The 21,510-nt window shown below is 43.8% G+C and overlaps 1 protein-coding gene across 1 annotated transcript in view; it reads left to right on the top strand.

Moving 5' to 3' along the window:
- The window catches only part of LOC121293402 (metabotropic glutamate receptor 8), a 434,543-nt gene that overhangs the window by 186,879 nt on the left and 226,154 nt on the right, over window positions 1-21,510 (top strand). The window lies entirely within an intron of this gene.

The raw sequence follows: 21,510 nt of genomic DNA, 5'->3' as shown, positions 1-21,510 counted from the left end.
GAAGTTCCCCCACCAGGAACCCAATTTGGGAACTCACAGTAACCATGATATTCCATTATGAATGAGAAAACATGGAGACAGCACCTGAATGATTTCAGCCTGTGAAGGAGTGCGCTCTTGAATACTTTGTTGGATTGAAGTAACCTTGAGCGTGTTATAGACATTGGTCAGTGTTTAGTATTATTTGAAAAATGAGTGAAGTGGCAGATAGTATTATTTACACTCAAGGAGGGACAAGTTAACATTCAGTAATCAAGTGAAATTTGCAGGACTAATTTTCTGCTATTGTTAATTTTTATTTTGAGCAAAGCTTGTTTATATGTTATAGTTCATGCTGCATGTCTGATAAATTGCATTTGGAACCTTGTGAGGTTTCTGTTCAATGTACATTCACTATCTTTGAAATCTCAAACAAAGGAAAATTTGGCTTTTTAGTACAAAATGAAAATAAGTTATTTCAAGCAACTGAAAGATCCTGAACACTCAACGCCGTTACAGTTCAAAGTCCTCAGTTTACTGTGATTGTAACTTTATATTTTGCCACTATTTAATATAGACAAATCTTTCCTTTCATTGATTGTACAGATTTTCTCTTACTCTATGGTTTGCCAGTTGTAATCCTTGTTTTCCTATGAATTCTTTAAAGATATCCATAAATCAAGAATGGTAATCAAAAAAATAACATTCCTGCTGCAGCCCTTTAAATGTCTAAAATTTTAGATTTCCTTCTCTGTGAATGTAGACTCACACAAGGAACTGGCTAGATTTGTGACAACTTTCATTAATGTGCAATGAGTGACAAAAGTGGATGTTGATGCAAGACTATGTGAATAGTTGGATGTTATGTTGTACAACGCTCCTACCCAAGAGTACTCAATTGGAAATTTCATGTTTGTACATAAGATTCATAGTGTGAAAAAGACAAGAGCCGTTAGTCATTTCGTAGTACAGGAATTGAGTATTGCTGAATAAAGACATTTTGGCAAAGCTTTTCGTCTTACATTCATCAGGACAATTGCAAGAATTCCCATGTTGAGGAAGCAGTATAAAGTTGTTGCTTCCCTTGACATTGGTATTCTTGCGATTGTCCTGATGAATGCAAGACGAAAAACTTTGATAAAATGCCTTTTTACAGCAATATACAATGAGCAGTGTTAGCAACAATTTAGCCTGTCATTGCTTTGAAGTTGCTTTGTTGTTGAGTAAGATGATTTTACAGTTACACCATGGAAAATTTACTTTGAAAAGAGCAGTTGTTATCTTAAAAGAGTTCCTTAGAAAAACTGATAGGCCTTGACATTACGAGCAGCTTACTCTGTCCGTCATCTGGAGAAATTCCTGGAAACAGTGAACGAGATAGTTATATCTATAGTAGCGGATGGGATTATGGTTGGGATCTTAATACTGATTGGTCAGGCTGTTGTGTTTGTAATAGGTCAGTCCATATTTACATTCTTCCTGCTAATTGGTCGATTGTGCAGAATAGATGGGAATGTGTTCCTTGAGTAAGGGTAGCCAGGTATTACTAATGAGAAGGCTGCTGCCTTATGGGATGATGTGGTGTTGGTATATCTCCATGGTCACCCTGACGGGTTTTGTATGCCGGTGTGTGATGGATGAAATAAGTCTAGAGTTGGACCATTGGATGTGGTGGTTATTAAGCTGAGCGTGTTTGCTGATAGCTGACTTGTCTCATTCACTGTGTTTGAAGCAGGTTTGATGTTCCTTGGGTCTAATGTGTAGGCTACGGCCTGTTTCCCTACTGGCATACAAGACGTGGTTGGGAGGCCTAGGCGAGACCCAGGGCCTGAATTTTGTGCTTGTCAGGCACCGCAATTGGTGAGCCTGGAAGTGGATGCAAAATGCGCTTCTGTCTGTGATCAGCCCCGGACTGCGATCTTATGCTGGCTGGCCAATTAATGGTCAACCAGCGTGAAATGCATACAGAGAAAGGCTGAGCACTGCTGTTGGGGGTAGGAAGAGGGTGAGCGCCGACGTCACCGTGGGTGAGCACTTCGACAGAGCTCCCTGAAGGCAGACAGCTGCCCCAGGGAGCTGCAGATCTGCAAAAAAGAAAAGAAAGCCCAAAAATGCTGCAGAAAATGTCCATGCAGCACAATCAAGCATCTGAAGGCATACCTCATAAAAAAAATGTCCCCAGATATTTATTTTTATTTTAAATCCTAACGGAATTTCATCAATTTCATCCCGCCCTTGGGTGAGGTTTCATCAAAAATGTAAAGCCCGCCTGGCCGATTGGCACATCCGCCAACCGTAAGGTTGGACGGGCCACGCAAAATCGCTGACAATTGGGACGTTAATGGGTTTAATTGTTGGCAGGCGCTCTTCTGACTTTTGTGCACACCCACTGAATGAAATGTCGTGCGTGTGCGTGATGACATCAGGAGGTTCACCTGACATCATCTCACACAATTTCACATCCGTTCGGTTCGGGTGTGCACCTGCCCGCGGGACCTAAAATTCTGGCCCAGATGTGCCTGTTAATCTGCACTCTTTGGCATTGTGGGACTGTCTGAAGTCTCAGTGGCCACCAGTCCCGGCGGAGCTGCTGGAATGACAAATGACCATCAGTTGGGCTGGCAGTTCCCCTGAGACAGGGACAGAAGTCTCACCTCCAACCACTTAACAGTGCTCCCAGTGTTAAATGACTGTGGGGTTGCCATTGGGATCGTGGGTGGGCTCTCCCCGGACTTTTAACTTGGGGGTTGGGGACCAATGAGCAGCCAATGAGAACTACACCCAAATAATTCTAATCCGTGATTGCATTGGGCATATGTGTGTGTATCAGAAAACCTCATTTGAAAAATTGGCCTTCTTACTTAATTTCATTTATCGCAAAGACAGCTGATAGAGCCAACTCCTTTTCCAACTCATTCACAACTTTGGATTTGTCAGTTCATTGAGGGCCTTTGAAAGAGGAAAGAAACATAATTATCGTGGCCCCTCATCCTGCAAGACTTCACATACAATGTAAAATATTGTTTAAACAAATGTGGTAGTCCTTTCAAAAGTAACAATGAAATGAGTAACTGTTGGCGAAGTTAGTTAAGGGAGTTATGTTGGCCAAGACAGTGGAAGAACTTCTTGTGCTTTTTAAATAGTGCAATGGATCATCAACCAGCAGGACATGTAGCTGACAATTCAGCATTTCCTCAGTACGGCACCGAATGGCACTCTAGATTATGCAGTAATTCCTCAATTAACTCTGTAGCTGTGTTCCTAAAATGTGCAACTTTAAGTCAACCAACTTTAAGCGAATCAGATTTTCCTGTTACAACCAGCGTAACTACTGTAATTAGGTTCTGTAGGTCCTTTCTAGTCAGAAATTTTTTTCAAAATTATATACTGTAAGTTGAAATAATTTACATTCCTAAATTCCTATATTCATAAATAAAATAATTTTTAAAATAAATTAAAGTTAAAATTCCAATATAAATAAGCCAACTTGCCTCCCATTCACCACCTCTCCCTTGCTGATATCTCTCTCCCACTTCCCAGCTCCCCAGTAAGCAGAAGAGTCAGGGAGGGAAGTAGCAGCTGGGAGGGTCGGAGGGAGGCAGCATGCGGGGGCTTCAGGGAGAGAGGTGGCAAATGGGGGCGTCAGGTGGCAAGTGGGGGATAGGGAGGGATGTGGCGAGCGGGAGGGTCGGCGTTGAGGAGGGGGAGAGAGTCAGGGAGCAGGAGAGTGTCAGCGAGGGGGAGAGAGTCAGGTAACAGGAGAGAGTTGAGGAATGGGTGAGAGTTGGAGAGAGTTAGGGAGAGGGAGAGAGTCAGGGAGAAAAAGAGAGTTGGGGAAGGGGAGAGAGTCGGGGAGAGAGGCGGGTAAGGGGATAGAGTTGGGGAGGGAGACAGTCAAGGACAGAGAGTCAGGAAGCGGAGACAATTGGGGAGAGGGAGAGGGCCAGGGAGAGGGAGAGAGCTGGGGAGAGAGTCAGGGCAGGGAGAAGGTGGGGAGTCGGTGAGAGGGCTGGGGGTAGGAGAGTTTGGGAGAGAGTCAGGGAGGAAGAGAGTTGGGGAGGGGAGGGAAGAAGAGTGCCAGGGAGAGACTCAGGGAGTGTGTTGGAGAGGGGGAGAGTCCGGGAGGGGAAGAGAGTCCAGGTCAGGGAGAGAGTCGGAAAAGGAGAGAGAGTCAGGGAGAGGGAGAAAGTTGTGGAAGGAGAGAGAGTCAGGGAGAGGGAGAGTCGGACAGATGAAGGGAGTCGGAGAGTGGGAGAGAGTCGGGGAGAGGATTGGGGAAGGTGGGAGAGTCGAGGAGAAGGAGAGAGTCGGGGAGAGGGACAGAATCGGGGAGAGGGAGAGAGTCTGAGAGAGAAAGAGAGTCCGAGAGAGAAAGAGAGCCTGGGAGAGGGAGAGAGTAAGGGAAGGAGAGAGAATCAGGGAGAGGGAGAGAGCCGGGAAAGGGAGAGAGTCTGGGAGGAGAAGACAGTTGACGAGCGGGATAGGCTACTCCAAAATGGCGCCGATTGGGTCACATGACATTACGCTCACCCCATTCCGAATTGACACTAAAGTGGAAATAAGAATGCTAAGTGATGTTAAAGTGGAATGACACTAAACGAGGCAATTTAAAATGGGGATTGACTGTATGTTCATGTCCCAAGGCAAGGCTTAAACCCACAACACTAGTATAAAGGCAAAATATTGCAGATATTGGAAATAAACACAGAAAATGCTGGAAATGCTCAGCAGGCGAGGTAGCATGTGTGGAGAGAGAAAGAGTGAATGATTTTTCCTCCATCAGACGGGCTAGGCAGGGGTGGACAGAGCGGTAGGGAAGCCGACCACCACCTGCAATTGGGGCCAGACCACGATTTCATACTCACAGGCCAGTTAAGACCCGCCCAGAGTGAAATGCAAGGACCAGCGCTCAGCACTGCCTTTGTGGTGGAGAGGGAGGGAGAAGGACCAGCGGGGAACTTTGTGCATGTGTGTGGGTGCGCGCCTGAAAATCTCCCTGAGGCACAGAGCTGCCTTGGGGAGATGAACATTTTTCAAAATAACAAATAAAGGTTTTAGAAATATTATGAAACGTGTCCTCTCTGTGACTCTGTCACATGAGCAGGGACATGTTATTGATTGAATTTTAAAATTTTGATTTTATTTTTATTTGTTGTTGAAAACCTCATCTCGCCCGTGGATGAGGTTTCCTAAAAAATGCATAGGCTGCTTGGCCTTTCCGCCTGCCTGCCAACCGTAATGCTAACTGGCGTATGCCCGAGGACTGAAATATCGCGCGAGTGCGCGATGATGTCGTGACGCTTGCCTGACATCATCACGCGTCCTTCTACGCTCGGTCGGGTCGGGTTTGTGCCCGCCTGCTGAGCTAAAAATTCTCCCCAACATTTCAGGTCAATAACCTTTCATCAGAATGCACAATATTTGGAAACAGAGGCTAATGTTAACAGCTAAGCCAATCTGACTCCATGGCCAGAATTTTTCCGTCGGTGAGTTGGGGCAGGGCCCACTTGCTGATGCAAAAATGACGCAGGATTATGTCGGGGGGAACCCCCGATGTCATCCCACCCCATTTAAATATTCAGGAAGGCGGGCAGACAGCGAAATCAGCTGTCCTCCCGCCGACCTGTCAATGGCCAATTGAGGCCATTGACAGGATAATTAACCTAGTTAAAGGACCTGCCCGTCCAACCTTAAAGTTGGTGGGCAGGCCAGGAGCCTCAGCGGGCTTCTGAAAAACATGTCTGTTTTTAAAAACTTTAATAAACTTTATGTAATATTTATTAACATGTCCCATCTTGTGTGACATTGTCACATGAGGAGGACATGATAATAATTTTTTATTTTGCTATTTTTTAGGTTTATTAAACTTTCAGTGCTCTCCCTGATACAGCACTTTGCCCCATGGCTAGAATTCTGCCCCCATCTTTGATGGACCCTATCAGCTCTCCCGCTTGGGTCTGCATCGCCATTTTATGTGGGCGGACTAATTAAGGCCCGCCAAGCATGACATGCACCCGGAAGCGCTGTGTGCATGCGCGCGAAAGAGCGCAGAAATCTCCCTGAGGCACAGAGGTGCCTCAGGAGATTTGTTTTAAGTTTAAACAGTGTAATAAAGCGTTGTAAAAATTTTTATGACATATGAAACTGTCATGAGCTGGGACATGTGCATTCATTGTAATAAAAATTTTCCTGAAAATTTTAAATAATTCATGGAGCCTCATCCTGCCTGTGGATGAGGTTCCATGAAAAACACGAAGGTTGCCTGGGCTCTCACCTGCCCGCTAATCTTAAGGTTGGACGGAGAGCTTTCTCAATAGGCTTAATTAGTTCATTAATGGCCTTAAAAGGCTTTGACAGTTCGGCGGGTGCACAGCCGAAAGAAAATGTAAATGACGCGCAGTGACGTCAGGATGCATACCCAATGTCACCGCTTTGCGCCTTGGCGAGCGGGCCCCGCCGCTGCTCACCGAACCAAAGATTCAGCCCCATGTCATAGTTGCATTGTTGCACTTAACATGATAAACAAACATTAGGTAACATTAGGGGCAGAAATTTTCGCTCGGCAGGCATGCGTGTGCCCAACCCGCTCGAGTGCAAAATGATGTGCGTTGATGTTGGCCAAACGTGCCGTCCTCATCGCACAGTCAAGCGATAGTTCGGCTGGCGGGCGCTGCCGGAGCCGGTAGCACGCCCGCTGACAATTAAAAGTTCTGTTAAGGTCATTTATTAATAAATTAACTTAAATTTTTTGCTGCCTAAACGGCCTTTGCATTTCTTTGGAAACCTTGTCCATGGGCTTCCAAAAGCAAATAAAGATAAAATAAAAGTTTTAAAATTGATTCAACAACATGTCTCTGCTCATGTGACAGTCTTTTTTTAACTCGCATGCGCAAAGTTCATGCTCACCCCTCCCAACCCGGTTGCGTTTCATGCCAGGCGGATCTTAAGTTGCCCACCAGTGTGAAATTGCGGTGCAGTGCCGATCGTGGGCACGCCTGCCAAGGGCAAAATTCTGCCCTAGATTTTCTTTTTGAAATTTTGAATTGAATGATTTCCTCATTGTTTGGACTTATGGCAATGACAATATTTGACAACATTAATTAGACTCATTAACTTATTGCTGATTAGCTCTACATTTTACACTGGACCTTGAGAGAATCAGAAGGATTCTTACAGCCAGGCATATGCTTGCCATTACACCCTAGGACAGTCTTCAGCAGAACAGTTATAAATTCAAGTTGCTTCTGATATAATGATTCATGCTGTGTAATTCATAACCATTAATCAAGCTAGTCATATCATTAATCATATTGGGAGGATGTCTTAACTACAAAGGCAAACGCAGAGCGGAGCAACTGAATAAAATGTACTGGTGTGTTATTTCAGTCACACTGTGCAAATGTGCATGGATAGGCATGAAACAGCTGGCCAACTGATGACTAAAGCAGCACTGAACAGTGTTTGCTTACAAGCAGAATAGCTACATTAGATTAAAACTCCTAGGCCAGACATCAGGTAATGCTTAAAAGGCAACAGTTCCTAAGGTTTTCTGTCTTAATTTCTGATTTCATGCTATTTTTGTTGTTTGAATTATCAGGTCATCTCACTCATGGGGCAGAATCTTCTGGCTGGCAAGCGGGGGTGGGGCCTGCTCGCCGACACGTAAGATGACGCGGGGTGACATCGGGTGGAACTCCGGATGTCACCCCATGCCATTCCCATTTTCAAGTCGGTGGGGGCGCAGCTGAGTTGCATGTGCACCCGCCGGCTTGTCAACGGCCTATTAAGGCCATTAGAAAACCAATTCAGCTCATTAATGGACCTGCCCGTCCAACCTTAAGGTTGGCAGGCAGGCCGGGAGCCCAGGCAGGCTTGTGAAAAAACATGACACCTCATCCGCAGGCGGGATGAGGTTTCATGAGGATATTTAAATTTTAATGAAAGGTTTAAATAAAACTTATGGACATGTCCCAACTCATGTGGCAGTGTCACATGATGGGACATGGCAGGGAAAGTTTTTAAACTCCTTTATTAAAAGTTGAAAATCTGAGCCGATCTCCCTGAGGCAGCGCTGAGCATCAGGCAGATCTGTGTGCTATTTCGCGCACATGCATGAAAGAGCGCACTCCCAGCTGAGGGAATCCCACCCCCGCCCGCACAGGGAGCGCACAGCGTTTCCTGGCGGACATCACGCTGGGCGGACCTTAATTAGCCTGCCCACATAAAATGGCGGCGCGCCCCCAATCGGGGGCGCTGATCGGGAGCCCGCCTGCTCGTGCCTGCTCCCACTCTTCCCCACTGACGGCGAGAAAATTTTGCCCATGGGGTCTAAATCATATCCTAAGTGTCTTGACAATGTATTATCTATTCACCATTTTGATAAATATTTACCAGCTATATCTTTCTCCCAATCTGTTAATTAAATCTTAATTTAAAATTGCATGGTTGAATAGTTCGGTCTATTAAATTGTACCTAAATATGAAAAGAAGTACGAAGGTGATGATCAGTTCTATTAGGACTTTTATACTTGACTTTTAGGCAGTGCAAGCCACATACAAAATGGATGTTTTTGTTGCACCTTTACTGGGTTTATGCACTTGCCATCGTTATGGAGATAACCTCGTCCCTATAACTTGTGCAGACGTTTGAACCTCCTCACGTGGACACGCATGAGGCCAGCTTTGCCACACCTTTACTGATAGAGCTGGCCAATTAGAATTTCACTATCTGAGTCGCCAAAATCCCAGCATTGAAATCCATCACTTGTTACTGAAAACATATGGTAACTGCCCAAGTAGCAGTGGCTGAATAACTTCTTAGTTATAAGAAGCGTAAGAATGTGGAATGAGAAAAGGGGATTAAGCCTTCAAACCAGTTCTCATGGACTAAGCATCGTTTGCCCTGGCAGTTAATTTTAACCTACAAGGAGGGCAACTGCTCACAAGAAATTAACAACAACTTACATTTATATAGTATTTTGAACATAACAGAACATCACAAGGTGCATCACAGTAAGTTTGTCAAATAAAACTTGATGTCCTATGAACATATGAATTAGGAGCAGGAGTAGGCCACTTGGCCTTTCAAACATGTTCCGCCATTCAATGAGTTCGTGGCTGATCTGATTGTAACCTTAACCACACATTTATGCCTACCAAGATAGCCTTTCACTCCCTTGCTTATCAATAATCTGTCTACCTCCGCCCCCCTCAGGATCGTATGTTTCAATCAAGTCACCTCTTATTCTTCTATACTCCAGCGGATACAAGCCTAGGCTGTCCAACCTTTCCTCATAAGACAACCCATCCAATCCAGGTATTAGTTTAGTAAACCTTCTCCAAACTGCAAACAATGCATTTACATCCTTCCTTAAATAAGGAGACCAGTACTGTACATAGTATTCCAAGTGTGGTCTCACCAATGCCCTGTATAACTGAAGCATTACCTCCCTACTTTTATTTTCAATTCCCCTCACAATAAATGATAACATTCTATTGGCTTTCCTAATTATTTGCTGTATCTGCGTACTTGCCTTTTGCGATTCATGCACCAGGACACCCAGATCCCTCTGCATCTCTGAGCTTTGCAATCTCTCACCATTTAGACAATATGCTTTTTTTATTTTTCCTGTCAAAATGGACAATTTCACACTTTTCCAAAATATACTCCATTTGCCAGGTCTTTGCCCACTTACAACCTATCTATCACTTTGTAGACTCCTTGTATCCTTGTCGCATCCTAATACCCTATCTATCTTTGTGTCATCAGCAAATTTAGCAACCATACCATCAGTCCCTCCATCCAAGTTATTTATATAAATTTTAAAAAGTCGAGGCCCCAGCACTGATCCCTGTGGCACACCACTCGTTACGTCTTGCCAACCTGAAAAAAGATCCATTTATGCCTACCCTCTGTTTTCTGTTAGCCAGCCAATCTTCTATTCATGCCAATATGTTACCCCCTATACCATGAGCTTTTATTTTTCTCAATAACTTTAGATGTGGCACCTTATCAAATGCCTCTGGAAGTCTAAATGCAGTACATCCACCGGTTCCCCTTTATCCACTTTGTATGTTACTTCTTCAGAGAATTCCAATAAGTTGGTTAAACATGATTTCCCTTTCACAAAACCATGTTGACTCTGCCTGATTACCCTGAATTTTTCTAAGTGCCCTGCTATAATGTCTTTAATAATAGCTTCTAACGTTTTCCCTATGACAAATGTTAAGCTAACTGGCCTTAGTTTCCTGCCTTCTGTCGCCCTCCCTTTTTGAATAAAGGAGTTACATTTACTATTTTCCAGTGTAATGGAACCTTCCCCGAATCTAGGGAATTTTGGAAAATTAAAACCAATGCATCAACTATCTCACTAGCCACTTCTTTTAAGTGCCTAGGATGAAGTCCATCAGGATAAGGACTTGGCAGCCCACAGCTCCAATAATTTTCTCAGTACTACTTCCCTGGTGATGGTAATTTTCCTAAGTTCTTCCCTCCTTTCTATTACCTGATTTACAGCTATTTCTGAGGTGTTACTCGTATCCTCTATAGGGAAGACGGTTGCAAAGACCTTCATTGTCGCTGGGTCAAAGTCCTGGAACTCCCTGTCTAACAGCAGTGTGGGTGCACCTATACTACATGGACTGCAGAGGTTCAAGAAGGCAGCTCACCACCACCTTTTCAAGGGCAATTAGTGATTGGCAATAACTGCAGGCCCAGCTGGTAATGGCCACATCCCATGAATGAATAAAAAAAAATACCAGTTCAATTCATCTGCCATCTTCTTGTTTTCTATTATTAATTCCCAGACTCACCTTCTTTTGGTGCTCGCTTTGTTAACTCTTTTTCTTTTAAAATATCGATAGAAACTCGTACTATCTGTCTTCATATTTCTAGCTAGCTTTCTCTTGTACTCTGATTTTTCCTTCCTTATCAATCCTTTGGTCATTCTTTGCTGTTTTTTATATTCTGTCCAGTCTTCTGACTTGCCACCCATCTTTGCACAATTATGTGCTTTTTCTTTAAGTTTGATACTATCTAACTTTTTTAGTCAACCATGGTGGTGGGTCCTCCACTTGGAATTTTACTTTCTCGTTGAAATGTATCTATTCTGTGTATTCTGAAATATCCCTTTAAACGTCTGCCAGTGCATCTCTATTGATCTGTCCCTTAACCTAATTTACCAGTTCGCTTTACTGAGCTGTGCTTTCATGCCCTCATTATTGCCCTTATTTCAGTTTAAAATACTAGCCTTGGACCCACTGCCACATAAGAAGATACTTAGGACAGATAGCAGGATACTTGGTCAAAGAGCTGGGCTTTAAGAAGCAAGGGAGAGAGAGAAAGGGGTAGTGTGGCAAAGAGATTTAAGGAGGGAAGTCCAAAGTTTAGGCAGTTAAAGGCATGGCTGCCGAGGGTGGAGTGATGAAAATATTGAGATTTCTCCCAGATCCCCACAACCAATCAAATAAATCTCCAAAATAATAATCTAGTCTTTTAATCCACACTATCAACTCTGACCAGTTGCATTTCACAGCTGACTCATTTGTAATCTCAACAAGTCAATGAATCATCACCTTTCAAGAAGGATCTCTGCCTATCCTGAGAGCTGTCAATTCTGTCCTGATAAAAACATTGAACATTTATTGTAACAGCCAATTTTATTTGCTATTTCTTTGTAAGTAGGACTTAAATATTTACATTTAATAGTATTGAAATATTAACATTCAATTTCTGTAAAGAAATATGTTTATTATGTTTGATATTAAAAAGAAGCAAACTGGAATTAGTTTTATTGCAGTGCTAACTGTTCACTTGAATGCTAAATACAGATATCTAAACTGATTACAGTTTCACTCCAATTCAGATCATCATAAAATCATATGGCCCTGAAATTATTAGTTCACAAAACATCCAGCAACTTGTGGTAAAGAACAGCATACATCATGGGCAGAATTTTCTGCCTGTTGGGCGGGCGGGCCCAACCCAATCTCCGGCAGGTGGGGAGCCGATCCCCACCGGAGAAGCGGGCCCTGCCCCCATTTTACGTTGGCGGACCAATTAAGGCCCGCCCAGTGTGACATCCGGTGGGAAGTGCTATGCGCTTCCTGTGCAGGCGGGGGGGGTTCCCCAAATGCGAGAGCGCGTTCTTTCGCACATGCGCATGAAAGAGCGCACATCTCCCTGAGGCAGCACTTAGCCTACACTCTGAAAAATGTTAAAAATAGAAAAAAAAAATTCCCTAACATGCCCCCCTCATGTGATAATGTCACATGTTCACAATATACATACTAACTTTATTAAAATGTTTCAAACCCTGCATGAAACCTCATCCCGCCACTGGATGAGGTTTCATGTTTTATCTTAAGGTTGGATGGGCAGGTCCTTTAATTGTTTTAATGATCCTGTCAATGGCCTCAATTGGCCAATAACAGGTCGGCGGGTGCACACCTGATTTTGCTGTGCTCCCGCCTTCCTGAAAACTTAAATGGGGCGGGATGACATCCCGCATCATTTTATGCATCGACGAGCGGGCCCCACCCCCTGCTCGCCGACGGCAAAATTCTGCCCCACGAGTTCTGATTCTGCACAAATTGCTAGATGATTTTCACTGGTCCACCGTTAGGCTCGACAAAACCTTGAAATTTGCAACCACGCAATGAGCCTCCCCATTGAAATTAACTGCATGTCATGAAATTGCTGGATTTGCACCGTAAATACAAAACAATCTTATGGTTACCTTTTAGGATTGGTAATTCATGTCATAAGCACCTTGTTAATGATGTAATTTACTGTCTTGACATGAAACTCAACCTTGGGAGGCCCAGAAAGGGAACAAATTAAGGCATAGATTGTGACTCCAACAAGTGATGAATTGCTGTCAGAGATATTTAAACCTTTTAAAATAATCTTCTTTCATTGTATTTTTGTGCCAGCGTTGTCATCAACACTAGTACTGTCAGATGACAATAATTTTCATCCTAGAAAGTTGTTTGGACACTTAGAAATGCAAATTAGACAGATTTCTTTCAGTAAATAATTTGGCATACAGTAGATGAGTAAGAATGTTTGTAGATTTCACAAACTACCCTGCCATTAACTCATTAAGAATTTCTCACAGACCAATACAATTATCAAACACAGCTTGGTTACAATGCCTTCTTCTCTGTTCCATCATATTTTTTTTATTGAATCACACAGTACAGAAGGAGGCCTTTTGGCCCATCATACAGTGCTGGTTCTTTGAAAGAGCTAGCCAACTATTTCAACTCACCTGCTATTTTCCTATAGCTTTGCACTCTTTTTTCTTTTCAAGCATAGATCCGACTTCCTTTTGAAAGTTGTTATTGAATTTGCTCCTATCACCCTGTCACCAGGAATAGTATCCTTACTTTTCTTTTACTCTTCTTTTTCCTTTCTCATAACCCACTTCCTCGCTTTGTTCCTCTTACTGAATCTAATTTGACTCTAATTCACTCCATTTAATTCTACCTTCTTCACTTTATTTTTTTGGCTACCCTTAAATTTAATTTGTTAAGGAGATAGACTATTGAGCAAAACGTTCATGAGGTTCCAAATGCCCGACTTATCAACTTGTATTTCCATCAATTTGAAGTGGAAATATTGAGCGATCAGAAGGGCAAGAAAGAAAATACAATTGATGTTGCCCACCATGAGATGTTCCAATTCCTAAGCCATTGAATCACACAGTACAGAAGGAGGCCTTTTGGCCCATCATACAGTGCTGGTTCTTTGAAAGAGCTAGCCATCTAGTTCAACTCACCTGCTATTTTCCTATAGCTTTGCACTCTTTTTTCTTTTCAAGCATAGATCCGACTTCCTTTTGAAAGTTGTTATTGAATTTGCTCCTGTCACCTGTCACCCTGTCACCAGGAATAGTATCCTTACTTTAGCTTGTGAAGATTTTGCGTAACTTTCTTGAACAAAATGCCCCATGGAAAACTAGGTCAATGCTTTTCCTAGCTAAGAATAAATGATCCTTCAGAGCACCCAGGCAAATCACACAGACTTAAAGCACTTGTAAGCAAACACCAGCATCTCAATCTGTGCTGCAAAAAGAGAAGTATCCAGGGAACACTTTGTACTTGACACTCCAATTTTGGCAGGTGTACTTGTTTGATGCAGCACTTTCTTATTGAATAATTGTGCCATGGGATACTGTAGCTTTAATGAGAAAAAAAATGCTTTTGGTTAATTAACTAAACACAGCAACTGGGGACTACATACCAAGATTCTGCAAGTTTAAATAAAAGCTGTTGTTAAGTAAATAGTGTGATGATATAAGTGTCACGAGACATCTTAAATCGAAACTCAGTTTGATTGCAATTTTGTTTTTAGAGCGCTTTTAAAGTAGGGAAACATCCCAGGACACTTCACAGAGGCATAATAAGACAAACATTGAAACCAAGCCAAAAAAGGAGATATTAGGACGGCAGACTAAAAGCTTGTTCCCAAGATACTTTCCTTCATGCAGCACAGATGGAGATGCTGGTGTTTGTTTACAAAGGCTGTAAGTCTGCATGATCTGGCTGGGTGCTCTGAAAGATTGTCCATTCTTAGCCACGCAAGGATATTTTGTACAAGAAAGTGTACAAGAAGGTGTCTGAATGTTCCACAATTTAAAGCAAACATACAATTCCTGTGATGTGGCTCGGACAGATTGTCAACCATAGCTTGGTGGTGGAAAAGCTCACCTCTGAGCCAAAAGGTTGTGGGTTTAAGTCCTGCTCCAGAGACCCAAGTACAAAATTCAGGCTCAAAGCCCAGTACTGGACTGATGGACTCTTTCAGATGAGAGGTTAAACCAAGACCCGGTTTGCCTATCAGATAGAGCTGGTAAAGTATTCCTTGGCACTGTTCAACTAAGGGGAGTTCTGCTCGTGTCCTGGTCAATATTTATTCCTCCAACGACACCCAAAACAGATTATCTGGTCATTTATTTCATTGCTGTTACAGAACATAATAAATAGAAGCAGGAGTAGACCATATGGTCGGTCGAACCTGCTCCGCTGTTCAACACAATCATGGCTGATCTTCTGCCTCAACTCCACTTTCCCGTCTGCAACCCGTATCCCTTGATTCTGTGTGAGATCAGAAATCTATTGATCTCAAGTCTTGAATATATTCAATGATGGAGCATCCACAGTCCTCTGGGGTAAATAATTCCAAAAATTCACAACTCTCTCAGTGAAGACATTTCTCCTCATCTCAGTCCTAAATGATCAACCTTTTAGCCTGAGGATGTGCCCTGTGTTCTAGATTTCCCAGTCAGGGGAAGCAACCTCTCAGTTTCTACGCCCCTTCATAATTTTGTATGTTTCAATGAGATTACCTCTCATTCATCTAAACTCCAGTGCGTTTAGACCCAATTTACTCAGCCTTTCATCATAGGACAACGTACCTCTCACCCCAGGAATCAGTTAAGTGAACCTACCTTTGATATGTTTATAGGTCCCTTCTGTGTGCAAAGTGACTGTTGCGTTACAACAGTGACTACATTTCAATAGTAAACAGTTTGATATAAAGTGATTTGGGGCATCATGAGGTCATGAAAGGCTGAGTAAATTTTACAGGGGTGCATATTGCTCCCCAGCCTAGCAAAAAAGTCAGTCAGCAGCTTGCTGGCTTTAAAAAGGGCTGCCTCTCAGCGTTAATACACTGGGAATGGCCTTAACAAGGTGAAGTGGGACTTCCATCCCTCAGGAACAGGAATTCCCCACTTCAAGAGCTGCTGGCCAACCTGATCAGCTGGCAACTGAGTGGTCTCAGCAATGCCAGAATGCCAAAGTGGCCACTGCTGGGACTACAAGGGAGTCGCAGGAAGAAGATGCTGGATACTGGACTTTAATGTAAGTCTGGAGTGTTTGTTGGGAGGAACAAACTGGGGATCCTAGCGAGGGGGCGGGAGGAATGGGGGGCGGGGTTGGGGGTTGGGTTTGAGGGGCCAGAGGTGGCAGCAAAAAGAATCACAGAATTGCAGAGTTCTTACGGTGCTGATGGAGGCCATTCGGCCTATCAGCCCCCAAAGGGGTTATCATCTTGGGGGGTTGCCCCCATTGGCACAAGGAATGCCCCCAAAGGGACCCTTTTACCCCAAGCTTGGGAAAGCAACAGGCTGGCCAGTTTCCTTCCACTTTCTCCTGCCCACCATATTATTTTGGAGAGGTAGAGAGGGTCCCTGAAGTGGTTTTTAATTGGCAACTTAAGGGCCTCAATAGGCCTAGCTGAGCTGGCTGATGCCTTATCGACCCATCATAATTTGGGGCACATCTTGATGGTGGGCTGGAAGACGATGGGCTAGCCATCCGTTTTATGTTATGTGCCCCCTCCTTCATATAAGCCAACAAGGGCGGGGGAAGGGAGGGTACTAAAATTGCTCCCTAATTAATTGCAAGTCTTTTTTGTGTTGCTTTTTCCACAGAGATACACATCAAGAGTCTTAAATGAGCCGCGAAATGTAATGAGACAGAGGGCTGCATATTACAGGGGGACAGATGTCTCACCCCAGAAGCAAAGTCAGCATGTCGCGTGTGTTATAATGATATAAAGGACACCAATCGGTCATAAAGGATTGTGCAAACACACTGTGGGTTCAAATATTAATACTAGGCATATGTGAATATATATATATGGATAGAAAGCTTGAGGGCATGAGAGCTGTAGGTCTGTGTGTGCTGTGTTCTGTTCCAGGCTGAGGCTGGATCACATGACACACATCCCTTAAAGCGATGGCATGCTGTTGTCCCTTAAAGGCATATTACAACAGGCATGGAGCCAGCTTGCTCCACGGCAGCCTGCCCTACAGCTATAATGCACTGCAATAGGCTAAATAGCCTGCTGGTGGGACTTCTGCCCCTCACTGCCCTTGGGAGCTGCCGGCCCATCCGATTGGCTGGCAGTTTCAGCAGTCCCAGCAGCGCCGAGAGCACATTAGGCGCTGTCAGGACTCAACCTGTCCCAAGAAGAATGGTCAATGGATCCTGGAGTAAGTTAAGTCATGGGTATTGGACGGGGAGGATTTGGGCAGCTTCAGGAGGTGGGGGTTAGCTTTAGAGAGCAAGTGGGTAGGAAGAAAGGAGGTGTACCATTTTAGTGGGGCTGCCTCTCGATATGCAAAAGGCACCCTCCAAACATAATATTCCCCATTCCTTCCCACCTTTTAAAAACTTAAAAAAAAAGACCTTCCTACTGCCACCCACCTGCCCATGCCAACCATATTACTGTGTGGGCAGCGTATTATCGGGGTCATTTGGCTTGTCAACAAACTCAGTTGACCCTTGATTATTTATTTGAACATGGCAGGCAGGCTGCTGATTTCGGCGTCCACCCACTTAACCTTGTTACAGAGGTGTGCTCGTGGGTGGGTAGGAAGGTGGTGGGGTGGGCACCTGCTCTATTTTATGTGTCTCCCTGCTGAAGACATGTCTGGTGGGGGCACATAAAATCCAGCTCAGACACATTTAGGGAGGGAATTCCAGAGTTTAGGACCACTGTTGATATGACCACAATGGAGGGGGTAAAGGAAATTAAGGATGCACAGGAGCATAAAGTTGGAGGAATGCGGTGTTCTCAGAATTGTAGGCTTTGTAGGGTTGTAGGAGGTTACAGAGATAGGAGGGCCAAGGCTATGATGGGATTTTAATGCTTACATGAAAATTTTAGAATTGACCAGGAAGCAATGTGTGTTAGCGAGCACAGGAAATGGGGATGGGTTAGCTTGGTCAATGTGGGTCAGAGCATGGCCGCAGAGTTTTGCATGAACTCAAGTTGATGGAGGTGGTGTTATGGGATGTGGTGGGGGGAGTGCAGAGTTAATTCTAGCCCCACTTCTCCAGAGCTTATAACAATAGTTTAAATGTTTAATTCACTCACCAAAATGGCCAATTACTTCTGTTTGATACTGCTATACCCAGCATAAAAAATGTTAACCAGGCTTCTTTCAATAAACACAAAATAATTGATTTATTATAAAACAAACTTCTTTTTTAAAAACAAGTTGCAAAACTGGTTAACATGCAATTTATAATTTGGAAGTGTAATGGTTTTCCCCTTTTTTTCAAAACAGATATCCCAACACCCATATACTCACACAACCACAAAACAGGATAAAACGAAGACACTCTCTACAGAGGCTGGAGTACGGGAGCGCTTTTTCAAAGGATAAAGTTAAAAAGGGTCTTGACTCTGTTGACCTGACAGAATTCTGGTCACAGTAGATCTGGAAGTCCTTTCAGGTGGACATTTAGTGACACATGGGGCAGCATTTTTCATTCAGTGAGTTGGGGGCGGGGCCCACTCGCCGACACAAAAATGATGTGGGATGACGTTCGGGGTAACTCGACCCCATTTAAATATTCAGGAAGGCGGGGGCACAGCGCAATCAGCTGTCCACCCGCCGACATATCAATGGCCAATTGAGGCCATTGACAGGGTAGTTAAACCAATTAAAGGCCCTGCCCTTCCAACCTTAAGGTTGGTGGGCAGCCCAGGAGCCCCGGCGGGCTTCTGAAAAAAGATAAAACCTCATCCACCGACGGGATGATGTTTCATGTCTGTTTTAAAAAAGTTTAATAAAGGTTTTGAGATATATATTAACATGTCCCATCTTGTGTGACATTGTCACATGAGGGGGAACATGTTAATTTTTTTATTTTCTATTTTTAAAGTTTCAAACACTGTGAGCATTCTCCCTGAGGCAGCGCTTAGTCTCAGGGAGTTGTGCGCGCATTTGTGAAAAAGCGCACTCTGACAGATGGGGAATCCCTCCTCCCCCCCACCATCCCGCACTGGGAGCGCATAGAGCTTTCCGTCGGGCGGCCCGCTGGGTGGGCCTTAATTGGCCCGCCCACTTAAAATGGCGGCAGGGCCCGTTTCGGTGGTGGCAATTGGCTGGCTGCCCACAGCTGAGCCGGTGGGGCCCGCCCGCCCACCAAGGGCTAAATTCTGCCCATTGTCTTTGGTAACTCTTGCTTGTCACAACTTGCAGACTTTCAAAATACATGTGAGTTACTCTGATGAGAATTTTCTGACTGAGGGTTAGCCCACCCAGGCTTCACATAATACAAGGAGAGAGAGAAAGGGAGTCTTCCTTTTGCAGTCTGCCTCTAAGGCTCACATGCTCTCTCACTGTTCAAAAGGAATAACATGTTTAGGGAACAATTCTCTCAGGCCAGGTGTTTTCAACCAATCAGCAAGAGCCTTTAGCCTTACAACAGCAGTTCTTCTTTAACTCTGATAAACAAAGTAACTCTTCTCTCACTAGGTGTTCTCCGCTGGGCATCTAGTTGTCTTTTTTTTAAATGGCATGTTCACAGTCCAGAATTAAACTTGTAGACTTTTAAAAACAACTCAGGAGGAAAGAATGTCCAAAATTCACCGACCTTACGGTTTTCCAAAAAGCGAGTTTCTGACAGTGGAAAAGTAAGGTCGAGAGCATTGGATTAGTTGAATTTATTGGATGAGGTTTTCAGCAGTTGATGAGCGGCGGCAAGGCAGCGAGGGCAATTTTTCGGTAGTCTTAGAGCAGAATTTAGCCCATGTCGGGCGGGTTTGGTGGGGGTCAGAAGGTGTGGTCGGGAAGCCAACTGCCACCTGCGAGCAGGGCTAGACAGCGATTTCACTCTGGCGGATCAATTAAGGCCCCCCCCCCCCCAAGCATGAAACACGAGTGGCAGCGCTCAGTGCTGCCTGTGAGGGGCGGAGTGGGGGTGCAGGCGTTAGAAGGGCGAGCGGGCCAAGCGCAAGCTTCGTGAATGCACACGAGTGAGCACTTGAAAATCTTCCAGGCAGAGAGCTGCCTTAGGGAGATGAAGCATTCTTAAGAAAATAAAGAAAATAAAAATATAATAAAACATGCCGTCTCATGTGACCCTGTCATTTGAGCAGGGACATGTTATTAATTAAATTTAAAAATTTTTATTTTACCTTTATTTGCTTTTGGGAACCTCATCCCGCCCGTGGATGAGGTTTCCAAAAAAATGCAAAGGCCACTTGGCCTTTTCGCCTGCCCGTCAACTGAACTATCGCGTGACTGCGCGTTGACGCTGGCACGCGCAGCCAATGTCAACGCGCATCATTTCACACTCGAGCGGGTTGGGCGTGCACCTGCCCACTGAGTTAAAATTTTTGCTCGTAGTGATGGGGAAGATTTGTTTTTGATGCAGATTGTTTTAGAAAATCTTTCAAGATAGGAATATCTTGAAAGCATATTGAATGGAGATTAAGACTAACATAATGTTAATCCCATTCCAAATTAAAAATCAAGAAATTCCATCATGCATTGGGAAGAGAAGCATTCATTATTGTGACTTCTTGAAATCTCCTGCTAATTCTCGTTTAATTGGGCAGACAATCAGGGTTTAAAAGAAATGGTGGTGGAGATATTTGGGCAGAGAAGGGTGAAACTGGAGAGTAAATTCACTGAAAATTATTTCAATTCATGTACTGCACTTCTGGCAGCAGAACAAATTTAGTGTTATCTGATTCTTCAAAAAAACTTTGTTAAATCTACAGCATAATTCCTGATAATTCACAAGTGCAAAATGGATAGTTTATCTTGATATTCCTCAGATGCCATAATGTCCAAATTTAATATCAACTTCCATTTATAATTATACTTATTTATTATTCATTTACATATTGATCCTACAATGTTGAATCTTCTCATTGCATTGCAGTTTGATTTGAAAACAATATCCTTTTCTTTATTGCAGCCAAATGAGTTGAGGTGTAGTTTGCTTCAAGTCATTTGTCAATAATATTCTGAAACAGTCAATAAACACTGTGCTACTGTTCAAGTTTTCCTTCCTTCTTTTTATGAAGAGACAGGCTTTGGCTTAAGGTATTTGTCATTTAAAGAGTGTCTGCGTTTGGAAACTCCTCCCGCTGCTGCTTCGTTGAGCAGCACCACTATACAGGTACCGGACCACTTATCCAGCATCCCAAAATCCAGAGGGACATGAAAACCGGTTCAGACATTGCTGTCTGTCATATCTTTTATTATTAAATGGTTGATTTACAGGATCCCATCGATGGCCCCAAACGCAATTACTTCTCCCCGCATTAGTTAGTTCTTTTACCACTTTGGGTTCTTTTTGCATTGGCGGTGGAGGGGTATTTCCAGTACGCTGCATATCCAGGTCACGGTGTGCTGATCCTCTGTTCTATATGTCCGATCTATTGTCCCTGCTCGCAGCCTCCCCCCCACCCCCACCAACCCCCAGGATCCAAAGTCCAGATATGTGCCCCGTATCTGGCACATGTCCGGTCCCAAGGTTCCCGAATATGCGATCTGGTACCTGTAGTGATGTATTTTCAATAATCTGTACATTATCTAATATAGGAATAAGGGTAAGCCTTGAGGTCTTTGAGCCTACTCCACCCATAAGCTCAATAAGCCAGTATTGTATATCACTCATCAAAGGAGAGTAGTTATCAACTTTATTTTTTTAACCTGCGCTGTCTGTACAGTGGTTCACTTAGCGTATTGAAAAGTAAAAAATGTTTGACACACA

The sequence above is a fragment of the Carcharodon carcharias genome, chromosome 21, assembly GCF_017639515.1.
Source record: "Carcharodon carcharias isolate sCarCar2 chromosome 21, sCarCar2.pri, whole genome shotgun sequence".
Lineage (NCBI taxonomy): Eukaryota > Metazoa > Chordata > Chondrichthyes > Lamniformes > Lamnidae > Carcharodon > Carcharodon carcharias.
This window is presented reverse-complemented; position numbering and strand designations above follow the sequence as displayed.